The sequence below is a fragment of the Triturus cristatus genome, chromosome 4_1 (assembly GCF_964204655.1).
Source record: "Triturus cristatus chromosome 4_1, aTriCri1.1, whole genome shotgun sequence".
NCBI lineage: Eukaryota > Metazoa > Chordata > Amphibia > Caudata > Salamandridae > Triturus > Triturus cristatus.
This window is the reverse complement of record NC_140585.1, coordinates 934402907-934415731: the sequence shown is the minus strand read 5'-3', so window position 1 is coordinate 934415731 and position 12825 is coordinate 934402907. Positions and strand designations below refer to the sequence as shown.

General features: G+C 52.0%; 1 protein-coding gene across 12 annotated transcripts in view; it reads right to left on the bottom strand.

Moving 5' to 3' along the window:
- Positions 1–12825, bottom strand: part of LOC146855858 (uncharacterized) — a 922371-nt gene that overhangs the window by 74034 nt on the left and 835512 nt on the right. The gene's annotated exons all lie outside the window — the stretch shown is intronic.

The following is a 12825-nucleotide window of genomic DNA, read 5'->3' as shown; positions in this document are numbered from 1 at the left end:
TCCGGGTGCAGTCTCACGCCTGGGAATAATTCTATGTTAAGGAATCTGCGGCTAGTAGTCACCATCAGATATTACTTTAGTTATTTAAATGTTGTGTGTTAGAAAAATATAACGGACATCTTCAGACAGCTCACTTGACAAAAACCTCTAACTCTAGTAAGAGAGAGAAAAATAACCTCTTTTTCCAAGCAACAATTAGTTGAAAGATAAACTGACATTGGACCTCTTTCCGTGAACAGACAGCAAATGTGTCAAGATAAAAACAAGATTTAAAGGCATCTTGATTGCTCATTCACTTTCTGAATGAACAGAACACCTGTTCCTTTCTAGCCTAAGTTTACTCGCCAGATGGGACTAGTAGGTGCTAAAAATAGCTCAACCTGATGAACAAGTTACTTACCTTCGGTAACGATATATTTGTAAGAAACATTAGTTAGTTAGATTTCTTACCTTAGAATATCCCCAGGCGTCAGGCTGAATCCGGAAAGATTTTTCATCAGCAATACCCTTGCGCGACGCTAGGCGTCGTCTGCGGCTCCGCGTCCGTCGTCGTGATCGCTGGGATGACGTAGGAGTACTTAGACGCCGCCCTCGCGCGCTGTCGCCAGTTCTGTACATAGCTTTCCGCGCCAGGAACGCAGAGCCATGCAAGAAATCAACAATGGGGCCAAACACTAGAGCCCTGAAAGGAATGACCTTAACCCTAGATATAAGTTCGCAGAATGGGGAGGATGGGTGGGGCGGTAAGGAATCTAACTAATGTTTCTTACATATATTTCGTTACCGAAGGTAAGTAACTTGTTCATCTGAAAGAAACACATTAGTTAGATTCCTTACCTTAGAATAGATACCCCAGCAATACCAACCCCAGTGCTGGGTCTGAGAACCAAGGTCACACCAGGAAGTCCTGGAGAACGGAACGGCTCAAGAAGCCGCCTCGTCGGACTTGGCTGTCCAGGCAGTAATGTCTGGCAAACGTGTGCAGCGAGGCCCACGTTGCTGCCTGACAAATGTCCTGCAGAGGGACTCCCCATCCCAAGGCAGTAGTAGCCGCTGTGGCCCGGGTGGAATGGGCCCTCAGCCCCACAGGAGGATACTTCTTAGCCAGGGAATAACAGGCCTTAATGCACAAAACGACCCACCTAGAGATGGTCCGCTTGTGCACTGCCCTCCCCTTCTTAGCGCCCACGTAGCCAACAAAGAGTTGGTCATCCACCCGGAACTGTTTTGTGCGGTCCAGATAGAAGGAGAGCGTATGGTTTGGGTCCAGACGGTGGAGCCTCTCTTCCTCTTTCGAAGAAGAAGGTGGGCAATGTAACAGACTGGCCAATGTGAAAGGCAGTAACCACCTTAGGAAGGAAGGAAGGGCGAGTCCTGAGAACAACCTTGTCCGGATGGACAGAGAGAAAAGGAGGCTTAGAAGAAAGAGCCTGGAGCTCACTCACTCTTCTGGCAGAGGTGATGGCAACCAGGAAAACAGTCTTGAGAGTCAGAAGACGAAGAGGACAGTTATGGAGCGGCTCAAAAGGAGCGCACATCAGATAGGTTAACACCAGGTTCAAGTCCCACTGAGGCATTACGAAAGGGACAGGAGGAAACGTGTGAGTAATGCCTTAAGAATCTAGCAACAACAGGGGACTTCAAGAGAGAAGGCTGATCAGGAAGCCGTAAGAAGGCAAAACCAGCCGAAAGATATCCCTTGATGGTACCCAGAGCAGAGCCCTGCTGGGCCAGGGAAATAAGAAAGAGGAGAACCTCAGAAAGAGGGGCGGAAAGGGGATCCACAGCCTTTGCTGTGCACCATGCCACAAATCTGTTCCACCTGCAGGCGTATACCGTTTTAGTGGAGGGACGCCCGGCTGCCAACTGCCGCCGCTCAATCTCCAAGCATGGAGGTGGAGGCTGGACAGGTTCGGGTGGAGGACCGTCCCTTGCTGCTGTGACAGAAGGTCCTCCTGAAGAGGCAGTCGAATCGGGGGATCGATTGACAGACTGAGTAGCTCGGGATACCAGTATCTTCGTGCCCAATTCGGAGCCACAAGGATGACTTGGGCCCGGTCGCGCCTGATCTTCAGCACTCTGGGCAGAAGAGGTATAGGCGGAAATGCGTATAACAGACCGCAACTCCACTCGCGCCGAAAAGCGTCTCCGAGCGAGTGCTGCCTTGGAAACTCCTACGCGTAGAACTGATGACATTGCGCGTTCTCTTCGGTGGCGAATACATCTAACCAAGGCTCTCCCCATTGCTGAAAGAGGCCTTGTGCCACGTCCGAGTTCAGACGCCATTTGTGATCCATCATGCACCGGCGGCTGAGTTCATCCGCCCTGGCGTTCAGAGAGCCCGCCAGGTGTTGAACCACCAGGTTGATGCCCTGATGTTCCAGCCATGTCCGGAGGCGCAGAGCCTCCAGACAAAGGGTCCACGAACCCACCCCGCCCTGTTTGTTGCAATACCACATGGCGGTGGTGTTGTCTGTGAACACCTGCACTACACTTCCTCGTACAGAGGGAAGGAATGCCTTCAGTGCAAGCCGGATTGCCCACAGCTCCAATAGGTTGATATGGAGCCGGGACTCCGCCGGAGACCAGAGGCCTCTGATCTCCGCCTCTCCCATGTGGCCTCCCCACCCCAGGAGGGACACATCCGTCACCACTACTTGCTCCGGTTGGGGTAGAAAGAGGGATCTGCCACTGACCCAATCGCGGTCCGTGAGACCACCACTGCAACTGTCTTGCAGTGCCGTCCGAGATCAGAATGTGGTCGGACAGGTTGCCCTGATGTTGAGCCCACTGGAACTTCAGGTCCCACTGCAGAGCCCGCATACGCCACCAGGTGTGATGTTCCAGCAGGATACAGGAGGCCATCAGACCCAGCAGCCGCAGGACCATCCTGATCGAAACTCGGGATAAAGGCTGAAAGATCGGAATCAGAGCCTGAATATCCCGAACCCGTTGCTCGGGAGGCTAGACACGAAATTGCGCAGAGTCCAGAACCGCTCTGATTAAAAGGAGCTTCTGGGAGGGACTCAGATGTGACTTCAGCATGTTGGAGAACCCCAGCAAATGCAGGAGGTCGGTCGTAGTCTGGAGGTGGGAGACGACTGCCTGGGGCGAGCCCGCCTTCAACAACCAGTTGTCGAGATAGGAGAAGACTGGAACCCCTAATCTGCGCAGATGAACTGCGACCACCGCCATCACTTTCGTGAACACCCGAGGGGCTCTGGTGAGGCCGAAGGAAAGCATGGTAAACTGAAAGTGCTCATGGCCTGCCGTGAACCGCAGGTAATGCCGGTGGGCCGGCAGGATGGGGATGTGGAAATACGCGTCCTGCAAGTCCAACGCTACCATCCAGTCTCTAGGGCAGCCAGAACCTGAGCTAAAGTTAGCATCTTGAACTTCTCCTTTCGGAGGAAGGCGTTGAGGCTCCTGAGGTCCAAGATAGGGCGTAGGCCCCCGTTGCCGTTCTTGGGATCCAGAAAGTAGTGGGAGTAACAACCCCGTCCCACTTCTGGGCCAGTAACTTCCTCCTGAATAAGTTGCAAGTGATCCCTCGACATGCGGTGGTACTGCCGTGGCATGGCTGGAGGTGTCGCCTTGAAGGGGAGGGAGTAGCCCCTTCGGACGATTTGCAGTAGCCATCTGTCCGACGTGATGGTACGCCAGTGGAGCAGGTGATGGCGAACTCTGCCTCCCACTGGCGTGGAATGGGCCTGAAAGGTCGGACTAGGAAGGCTTTGAGGCAGATGCTGCGGGAGCAGATGCGGACTGACCGGCTCTCTGTCCCCCTGCTCCGCCACGGCGGAATCCATGTCCGCGACCGTGCTGCGGCTGGTTCTGCGGCCTGTGGATAGACGGACGTGCAGAGGCACCCCTCCCTTGGCCACGAAAGGGGCGAAAAGCGGATGTTTGTGGGCGAGGGGCCAAGAGGCCCAAGGACTTGGCCGTAGCCCTGGAGTCCTTAAAGCGCTCCAACGCACTGTCCGCTTTGTCGCCAAAAAGGCGACGGCCATCGAAGGGCATGTTCATGAGGGTGCTCTGGACATCCCCTGAAAAATTTGTGGACCTCAGCCAGGCGTGGCAATCGCTCTACGACTCCGTGGTGTCAAGTCCACACCGAATGGAGTATCGTGCTGCATCCCGCCCCTCAGCAAGAGCTTGGGCGAGCCGTGTCCGTGCCTCCTCCGGACACTGGGGCAGCACGTCCGCCACCGTATCCCACAAGGAGTGGGTATAATGGTCCAAAAGGCAAGCGGTATTGATGGACCGCAACCCCAAACTGAGGGGGGAAAACAGTTTCTTCCCAAACGGCTCCAACCTCTGGGATTCCCGATCCGGAGGAGCGGACGGGAAGGCGGTCTAGGACGTAGAGGCCTGGATAACCAGACTCTCAGGGGTGGGGTGTACTGACAGAAAGCTGGGGTCGCCCCGGAGCAGGGCGGTGGCACCGGGCCACGTTCCGGTCCACAGGAGTGACTGTGGAGGGCTTGAACCAAGTGCCCATCAGAACGTCAGTGAGGGCATCATTGAACTGCTGTAGAGGCTCCGAAGAGCTTAGTGAGGTGGTTAGACCTCACAGCCGCTGCAGGGAGCTCCAGGTGAAGGGCCTCGTCAGCCCTGCGCAGCACCACAGAATAAGTCACACCCTCCTCCGTAGCCACGGAAGGAAGAGAGATGAAGCCAGTGTCAGGCGAAGTGTTGAGACCACTGGCATCCCCCAGCTCGTCTGCCCAGTCCTGACTTAACTGGCACTGCGGTGCCAGAGGGTCCTCAGACCCCTCCCAGTCCTCCCCTTCATCCGTCTCCTGGTATATAGGTAGAAATGACGGAGCTGGGTGGTAGATTAAATGCTAATCCATCGGCGCCGGAGGCGGCGCCGTTCCAACGCCGGACCCGGACCGGGGCTGAAACTGGGGACAGTGTCGTCCCGAGACGGCGCCAGGGGCGGCACCATAGGTGTCGTGACCGGTGGAGGGGTCGTAAGGTCGACCGGAATCCAGGCCTGGATCCCATGGGGACCTGCGGCGTCGGGACCAAAGTCAATGACGAGGCCGGAGCCTCCAGCTCGCTAGGCCTCCCAGGCGGACCTGCGGGGCCCGAAGGCGCACCGACAGGCCGCGACGGCGGAGCGAGACTCCTCATGGCCACGAGGAAGTCTCGAACCTCGTCCGGAGTCGCATTAGGCCCAGGAACCGGAGGGTATGGGGCCGGATGCGACTCCGCGGCGCCACGAGGGTGGTGTCACCCGAACCCTCAGCCGAGTCGCGCGACCGGTGAGGGGAGTCAGAAGAGCAGTATCGCTTCTTCGACTTCTTCTTACTGTGCCTCGACTTACCTGAATGCGAGGACTTCGAATAAGACGAGCGGTGATGACTACGGCTCCATGACCGGTCCCTCGACCTCCTCCTCGACCAGACCTCGAGCGGCGCGGAGCCGACAACCGGATCTCGAGGAGCTTGCGGGACCGCTCCCGCCTAGCCTTCGAGGTCAAGGCCCAGCAGTCGGGGCACGACTTGTCATCATGGTCGGTCCCAAGGCAGTAGAGACACCGATGGTGGGGGTCGGTTACCGACATCAGGCGGTGACAGGCGTCACACGGCTTGAACCCAGGGCATCCCTACCGGCACCAGGAGTCGTGGTCGACTCGAAAGAATAGACCAAAAAAGTCCAAAAAGTTAGTCAAAAAGTGACTAAAGGGTATGTTCTTCCCAGATCTGCGCTTACTGGCGCAGGAAAAAGAAGAACTGATGTCAGCGCGTGAGGGTGGCGTCTAAGTACTAAGACGACATCCCGGCGATCATGACGCTGAAGACGGACATGGAGCTGCAGACGACGCCTAGCGACGCGCAAGGGTATTGCTGACGAAAAATCTTTCCGGATCCAGCCTGACGCCTGGGGATATACTAAGGTAAGGAATCTAACCAACGTGTTTCTTTCAGATAAACCTTTACTCGCAATTGCAAGTGGGCCTGCTTTCATGGATGACTGGCAACCAAATAAACGTTGGTCTTGAGACAAGATGGACCAACCTGTTGGTCTTGAGACAAGTTGAACCAACCAGTCTATCACAAACCTTTGGCTGCCAATTTAACGTACCACAAAGTGGAGCAGGGACACGGACTGCCTGCATTTGAGGACATATTCATGTCTACACTAGACACAGTTCATTTACCCTAAAGGAAAAACTCACAAGCAAATAGCATCCAAAAGCATGCAAAGTATATACTTTGAGGTAGAGCAACACTCCAACTTGCTCAATATCTCCAAATAATTGAATCACTCATAATAAGAAGTCTGCTCAAGAAGAGAAAACAAACTGCACTGAATACACTGGTTAAGAAAAATACCATAGAAGCGTGTAAATGTAACAGAACCCCCGAGAGGGTATCACAAGAGGAAAAGAGCGGTTATTAGTTCACTACCATAGTCCTTAAGAGAACATATAATAATACAATAAGGACTAAGCTGTATATCAGAGAGATCTATAGTATAAAAATAAACTACAAAAGTAGTATATCTGAAGAGCTATACAATAGCAAACAAATACTCCACGTAGAGTAAGTCACATACCCAATTAGAGGTATAATCTCTTGAGACCAAGCTCTACTTCAGAGTAAAAGGAAGAATAAGTAACCATTCGGAGATTAAAAAACAAAAATTAAATCCGGAGACAAATCTTCTCATTATACTGCAAAATGTAGCGCTCAACTCTTCAACACTACAAGACGCAGCAGAGGTAGGAAATAATCCTTAAACATAAGAGCCACAGCTGTGGATACATAAGCAATAAACAAAAGTCCTGATCAGGTCAGATTTCAAATGGCCAGCAATGAGGCGTTGTACCGCAGAATCAGTATGGCTGTCAAATAAACGGGTCCCATCAAAGGGCAACTCTTTCAAACTCTCCCCAACATTATCAGGAAACCTCGACTTCCGCAATCAAGCATGTCTACGGAGAACAATTGATGGAGCCATAGCTCTCCCAATATAATCGGTTGTGTCCATCGCTGATTTTTTTTTTTTGTAAATCTTATTAAAACTGATTCGACAACATGGCATAGTATCAGAGAATCATAGCAAAATTGGCAGCAAAACAAAGATTCGTCAGAATACATTGACTTCATACAGTAGGAATTACACGGTGAGGGAGACATCTGCTTCCAACAATTGGGGTGGGGGACAGATATTACCACGGTATGCGTTCCAGGGGGCCCATATTTTGGACCATTTACGAGGGCAGCCACGAGCCATGTATACAGACTTTTCTCGTTGCATACACCAATCTAAGTCTTTTCCACAGTCCGCAATTGTGGGTGCATGTGAGGCCCCCCAGGGCTGCGCAATATTTCTTTTGGCCACCATGCATCAGAGTGTGACCCATTGCATGGCATAATTATTAAGGTCAGTTGGTTCCCAAATATTAAGAAGGCATCTGGGGGCTTCTGGCTGGATCTCAATTTCTAGCGTGGTACACGCCAGTAGTCCTGGATCAGTCTGCAGTGCCATAAAATGTGCATAAAAATGCCTGGTTGTGTGCACCCCCTCCTACAGTTCCCATCTGCCTGACCCCCCATATGTACCAGCTGGGGCCCCTTTATGTATATCCTGTGCAGTATTTTCAATTGCACCAGCCGGGGCCTTGCTGATATTGCGACCGTTTTAGAGGACTAGACCGCCTCCTGCCATCCCTCATCGTCCAGCTCAATACCGTCCTCCGTCCATTTCTCTCGCAACAAGGCCAGGGGGTCGGTCATGTTGTTGATAAGCTTCCTATAAGTCAGGGAGATAGCCCGCTCAGGCATGTGGCCGTCCAAAAGTCTGTCCTCTAATGGGGAGCTGTCCGGTAAGGGGGCGTCACTAGTGATTGCAGATTGCAGTGCGTGTCGAACTTGAAGATACCTAAAAAACTCAGACTCTGCTAATGAGTATTGGCTCTTAAGGTCGCTGAACGATTTCATTCCCTCCGCACCCCACAGATCTCCAATCTTGGTAAAGCCGATCAAGTCCCATTTGCTAAATCCTTTGGTGTTTCCCAGGTAACCCAAGGCCTGTGAGTCCCAAAGCGGGATGGCGAGCGTTAGTTTACTGCACCAGCCTAATGACTGCGTCGCAGCGTGCCAGATTTTTACCGTGTGTTGGGTGGGCCCTGTGAGCGTGTATTTCGCAGGCTTGGAGTACAGAGCTCGGGAGTAGGTCCCATTTGGGAGGAGCCAGCGGTCCAACCGGAACCCTGGAGCGTCAGGGGGGCCATAGATGCCGTGGTTTATGGCTGTGAGGTGAGCAGCCCAGTAATATTTTCTGATATCAGGTAGCCCAATTCCACCGTCATACCAACTGAGTGTAAGTTTTGACAAGGCAATGCGGGGCTTTCCACACCATAGGAGATCTCTCTGAAGACCTTCTATCTCTTTAAAATACGAGTTGGGGACCGGGTCCGCAGCATTTTGCAATGCATACAGGAAACGGGGCAAAGACATCATTTTAAACAGGGCAGCCCTGCCTAGTAGTGAGACAGGCAGCGACTTCCAATGTATGATGTCACTTTTAAGACGTTGCATGGGCGGGCCCAGGTAGCGTTCATGCCTAAGTGTTGGGTCAAGAGAGACAAATATACCAAGGTATTTAAATCCCTCAGTAGCAACTGAGATCGGGCAATTTCGAGGGAGCCGCGGAGACTTCCCACACATGACGTATATTAGCGATTTCTGCCAGTTAACTCGGAACCCAGAATATCTTCCGAAAACTTCTAGGATGTCGAACACCACAATCAGCGACCGATTGGGAGAGGCAAGGTAAAGAAGTATGTCGTCGGCATATAAGGAGATGCAATCCTCCCAGCCTGCCGACCACCGCAACCCTCGAATGCTAACATCTTTACGGATCCAAGCTGCCAGTGGCTCGAGGGCCAGAGCGAACAACAGCGGAGATAGGGGGCAACCCTGTCGGGTGCCACGACCAAGTGTAAAAGCGTTGAATTTTTTGTTGTTCACTACCACCTGCGCCAGCGGTGTGGTGTAAAGGAGCTTTATCCAGCTGACAAAGACCGGGCCTAGTCCCATTTTTGTTAGTACCGCAAAAAGATAGGGCCATTCAATGCTGTCGAACGCCATAGTGGCATATAACAACACTATGATCGCGTCCTCTCGTATAGTAGAGGACCTACCCAACACCCCATGGACTCTATGGAGGTTCATTGCAGTGTTTCGCCTAGGCATGAATCCTGATTGGTCAGGGTGTACAAGGTCCCCTATAACCTTTACCAGCCTGTTGGCTAGAACTTTAGCTAGGATTTTAGGCTCAGCGTTGAGTAAAGGCATCGCTGATTTAATATTACATTTTGTCATCTCACGGCCATCCTGCACAAGCTGAGAGAGTTCAGTCCTGACCCCTTCAGGAAGGGAACACCTTGATGAAGGAGATCTAATAATGGATCAGATCACAGAGTTCCCGACGGAAGCTGAATTTTTAGTATTCCAGCAGCTCTCTTAATAGCCTCAGCAAAAGCTGCGCTAGTCTACGTCGCCATTTGTGGCGGAGAAAGCAGATCATAATTGGGAGACGGTTGCAGACTACTGTCTCCACCAAATGTCGCCAAAGAACCTCCTACCTGACACTGACCATGACCAACCAAGCGGTCGACGTAACCAGTATCTACAGAGTCTTCCTGTAATACCGAACAAATAGCAACATAACCAGCTTCATCCTCAATTGGTAAAGGAGAAGGTGGAGGAACTGCATTGGCTATAAGTGGCGTCTCCGGCACCGATCGACATAAAATCGGCATCGTATCGACATGCACCATGAATGGGGTCACCGGTGTCGACCGGCGTCGTGGCAGTGTCTTCACTACCTCAGCCAACGCCACCGAAATCCCAATGGGAAGCCACACCAGGCTGTATCCAGACGTCGTAATGACTCCAGGAATGGAGTCTAGGTCCTCGACCGGCGAAAGGGCGAACCCGCCGGTGTGCTCCCGATCAGTCTCTTCAACCTATTCGGGTCCCGAAGGCACACCAGGGGGAGGTGTAGACCCAAAGGAGGATTACAAAGCATGAAAATATGTCTGTATCAGGGTTATAGTCACCCCAGCTCCAGCAACAACGTCAAGACTTAGTGAGGCCGAAGACTTCTGTGACCTCGATCCCTTCTGAAGGGATTTCTGCGACTTGGATGAGCACTACGCACAGGAACGGCTCCTGGAACAGTCCTGCACTTGAACTTCAGAGCGGGAAGGAGATCAACGTCGCTTACACTCCGAACTGGAAAGCAGCGCCGTCAACAATTTAATTTGTCTTTCCCGCAACGACTTCGGCTTCAGCCTCTTACAGGCATCGCACTCCTTTGAGTCGTGGTGCTCTCCTAAGCTCCACATACAGATGGAATGCCGATCCGTAGCAGACATCTGTCGAGTACAGGTCTCGCACGTCTTAAAGCCCAAAGGCATCGGCACACTGTTCGCACACACAAAAAGGTGTCAAATAGGCCAATAACAGAAGGCTCTGGAACCGCTTCTCCGGATCCGTGTTGCAGCGCAGAAAAGACTAAACTGACGTCCATGCCGGAGGGGACTTGTATGACTCCACTGACAGCATACCTGGAGACGACGTCACCGCGGAGCCGTACGACGCCGTCCTCTGGCACGCAGACATACTCCTGAAAAATTTCCAGATCCAGTCTGGCACCTAGGAGAATTCTAAGCTAAGGATTCTGCGGCTTGATGTTTCTATCCGATGTGATGTGAGGGGTGGCTATGTAGGCACCACCCCAGTGTGCTGATGCCAGTATCTTTCCCAACTTTCCACACCAGAAGCGCGAGCCATGAGGAAGAATGACAAGTGGTGCGAATTTCTAAGGAGCTTAATAGGGTGACCCTCACAGGGAAACCAGTTCGCAGAGCAGGGAGGATGGGCGAGTCGGTAATGAATCTACAGCTAGTCTCTACCAAATAAAACATTACCAAAGGTAAGCAATTTGTTCATCTGATAGACTTCTGGATGTAGATTCCTTACTTAGAATAGATACCCAAGCAATACCTCCCCAGAAGTGGGTCTGCGAACAGATTTAGACCAAAAAGTCCTGCGGGACTGAACAGGTGTAATGCCTGTTGCAATGGACCTATCCATCCAGGCAATAATGTTTGGCTAACCTATGAAAGGATGCCCACATTGCTGCCAGGCAGATGTCCAAGACAGGGACACCAAAGCAAATACAGTGGCTGCAGCCTTGACTCTGGTAGGATGAGCATGCAAGCACTCAGGGTGGTGCTTCTTGGCCAGTGCGCAAGAGATCTTGGAGAGCACTATCCATTGTGACCTGGTCCATTTCTGCACAGCCTTCCCTTTCTTAGTCCCCACATATCCATCAAAGAGTTGATTGTCCATTCAGAACTCTCAGGTGCACTCAATTTAGAACGACAACGCTCTTCTTTGGTCCAAACAGTGGGGTCCCTCTGGCTCTTTGGCGGGTAAGGCAGAGCAAAGAAGTAGGCAAGGTGATGTTTTGACCTACATGAAAGAATTTAACAGCCTTCGGTAGAAAAGAGGCACAAGTCTGCATAACCAACTTTTTTAGGTAAAGCACAAGTTACTACTTGTGTAACGATATATCTGTAAGAGGCATTAGTTAGTGATAGATTCCTTACCTTAGAATATTCCCCAGGTGTCAGTCTGGATCCGGAAAGTTTTCTGCTTAGCAGTACCCCTGCGCGCCAATAGGTGGCGTTGTGCGGCTCCGCGCCCGTCACTGGCGTGCATGCCGAGATGACGTCAGGGAGGCTACTTAGGCGCCACCCATGTGCGCTGACGTCTGTTCTCTACCCAACTGTCCGCTCCGAAATGCAGAGCCATGCGAGAAACTGACCTTTGGTGCATAAAACTAGGGCCCTAAAAGGGGATGACCTTAACCCTAGTAATCAGTTCGCAGAACGGGGAGGATGAATGGGGAGGTAAGGAATCTATCACTAACTAATGTCTCTTACAGATATATCGTTACACAAGTAGTAACTTGTGCATCTGAAAGAGACAAGTTAGTGATAGATTCCTTACCTTAGAATAGATACCCCAGCAATACCAACCCCGGTGGTGGGTCTGCGAAAAAAACTTACACCAGAAAGTCACGGAGCACAGAACGGCCAAAGAAGCCGTCTCTCCGGACCCGACTGTCAAGGCAGTAGTGCTTGGTAAACGTGTGCAGCGAGGCCCACGTAGCTGCCTGACAAATATCCTGCAAGGGGACACCGTGTCCCAAGGCAGTAGTGGCTGTAGTTGCCCTGGTCGAATGGGCATGCAGTCCCACAGGAGGCTCCTTCTTGGCCAAGGAGTAGCAGGCTTTGATGCACAGAACAACCCAGAAGGAGATGGTCCGTTTGTGCACCGCCCAACCTCTTTTGGCGCCCACGTAGCCAACAAAGAGCTGATCATCCACCCGGAACTGCTGTGTACGCTGCAGATAGAATTCGAGCGCACGTTTTGGGTCCAGACGGTGGAGCCGCTCCTCTTCCCTTGAAGGATGCAGAGGCGGAAAAAAGGTGGGCAAAGTGATGGTCTGCCCGATGTGGAAGGGCGTGACAACATTTGGCAAGAAAGAAGGACGTGTCCTCAGAACCACCTTGTCCGGATGAACAGAAAGGAAAGGAGGTTTGGAAGAAAGAGCCAGGTGCTCACTCGCTCTCCTGGCAGAGGTGATAGCTACCAGGAAAGCCGTCTTGAGAGTAAGAAGACGTAAGGGATAGTTATGAAGGGGCTCAAAGGGAGCGCACATCAAAAAAGTCAAAACAAGATTCAAGTCCCACTGAGGCATTATGAAGGGCACAGGTGGGAACATATGCGT